The 2194-nt window shown below is 45.8% G+C and overlaps 1 pseudogene; it reads left to right on the top strand.

The window, feature by feature from the left end:
- Positions 1–264: 264 nt before the first annotated feature.
- LOC138568985 (large ribosomal subunit protein eL36-like) lies at positions 265–643 on the top strand (annotated as a pseudogene).
- Positions 644–2194: the final 1551 nt, after the last annotated feature.

Here is a 2194-nt window from a genome sequence, read left to right as displayed (position 1 = left end):
TGAAAGCAACTGCTTTTCTGCTTTCTGTAGACTTATAGCATCATGGCCTACCTCAAGGATGTGTCTTCTTTTCATTACAGGTGTTGAACAATGTCCCGAGAATGGAGAAGCTAAGCTTATGAAATCTGCTGGACTAGAAACAATAATCATAGAAAACACAATCAACGTGTAGACGCGAACTTGGGAAAACGCGATCATCTTGGAGACACTGACTCGAGAAAATGTACACAACATGGACACGTACATTTGTAGAAATTGTTCCAGTGTGTCCGCCATCACGGATAGCAGAAATGGCCATCAGATATCCCATGGCCGTTGGCCTTAACAAAGGCCACCAGGTTACCAAGAATGTTTACCAGCCCAGGCAGTGCCACAGGAGACGGCGCTTGACGAAACACACCATGCTTGTCAGGGACATGATTCATGAAGTGTGTGGCTTTGCCCTTTACTATGGAGTTGCTCAAAGTATCCAAGGACAAGCGTTCTCTGAAATTTATCAGGAAAAGGATTGGTACTCATATTCGTGCAAGCGAAAGAGAGAAGAGCTCAGCAACGTCCTGGCTGCAAGGAGAAAGGCTGCTGCCAAGAAGGATTAAGCTGTACACATTTCTGTAACAATAAAAGTTTTCATAAAATATTAAAATATTTTTTTTTAAATGGTTCCCCATTTGTAGAAATTAACTTGTGAAAATGCATCAATTGTTTGCCCAACTTGGAGATTTTAATCCAAGTACATATACCCAGCTCGGAGACAAAGACCTAAGAAAATATACTTGACGGAGATCATCACTACCATCCTAACCCCACCTATACATACCCTCCAGAACTGCAATTACTGCACACCTTTGCCAGATTGCCAGAAAGGAATTGGGGCTAAATACTGTCCCCACTGAAGACTTGGCTGTTACTAGGGAAGTTTCCTAAATCTCTAGCACCACATGCGAAACACTTGAATATGCCCCATACCACAACCTTGCCCTAACATCATAAAATCATTGTAACGTTAACAAAAGTGATTTGTATTCATTTGCAATTAGAGGGCTTCCATTTAATAAATAGACATAGAGAAGTAGACAACCATATTGCAAAATAGGCATCACTTTCATTATTTCATTTATATATTAATATATTAAATGTCTGAAGTGCTCTCTCCTTGATTTTGCTGCTGAACATATATATATATATATTTATTTTATTTACTGAGCATTTATGCGGTGTCTATACAGCAGAAAGTGTTATCAGGCGCCACAAGACTAAAGGGGAAGCAGGAAATGAGGAAGATAAACAAACAAAAAATGGTCCTACTAGGCTTTGTGACATTTGGATTGTGCAAGTGCCACAAACAGTAAGTGCCGGGGGAAGGAGGGGCAGGTCAGGTCAACGGGAAGGTAGGGGAAGGGTGAGAAAGGACGGGGAGGGCCCCCAGGGTGCTGGGTAAGTGCTCGGTGGAGCCTGGAGTACAAGTGCGCAGGGGGAGCAGGGTAAAGGGAACAAGTGTGAGGAGGGGTTGGACCAGACTCAGTAGTCTGTCAGGAAAGGGTCCCCAAAGGCAAGTGCTGTCAGATGGGGGGTTGCCGAGGCAGACTGGCCAAGGAAGGATCTGGCCCATGTATGACTCAGGAGGGACCAGGCAGCCAGTTGCAGCAACAGGAGGGCAATTAGCACAGAAGGGGAAGTGGGAAGGCAGAGGAAAGGAACGTCTTGAAGAGCTTCCGGAACTTAAGGAGGTTCGACTCATGTCTGAGAGGGGCGAGGAGGCCATTCCGGAGGGAAGCTCCTGCCAAAGAAAGAGATCTACCCCCCATTCTCTGCATGGAGAACCGTCTGACCTGCAGAGAGTTGGAGGTAGGGGACCGAAGGGCTCTAGCAGGCTGGTATTTTGGTAGAGAAAGTTGGATGTAGCACGGTCCCTGGCCCCAGAATGTCTTGTGGATGATGCAGAGGATCTTGGATTTGATCCTTGTAGCCACCGGGATCCAGTGAAGAGATTTTAGTGTTGGAGAGATGCGGTCTCTGGGCTTGTGGCCAATGGTAAGTCTCACAGTCCTATTCTGGATTAGTTGAAAAGGGCAGAGGAGGGAAAGAGGAAGTTTGAGGAAGAGGCTGTTGCATTGGTCCAGCCTGGAGATAACTATAGCTCTAGAGATATTGAGTTTCCGGGGGAAGGTAAGGAAAGGGAGAATGCCTCTGAGGA

Source organism: Ambystoma mexicanum, chromosome 2q, assembly GCF_040938575.1.
Source record: "Ambystoma mexicanum isolate Mex_15411 chromosome 2q, UKY_AmexF1_1, whole genome shotgun sequence".
Lineage (NCBI taxonomy): Eukaryota > Metazoa > Chordata > Amphibia > Caudata > Ambystomatidae > Ambystoma > Ambystoma mexicanum.
This window is presented reverse-complemented; position numbering and strand designations above follow the sequence as displayed.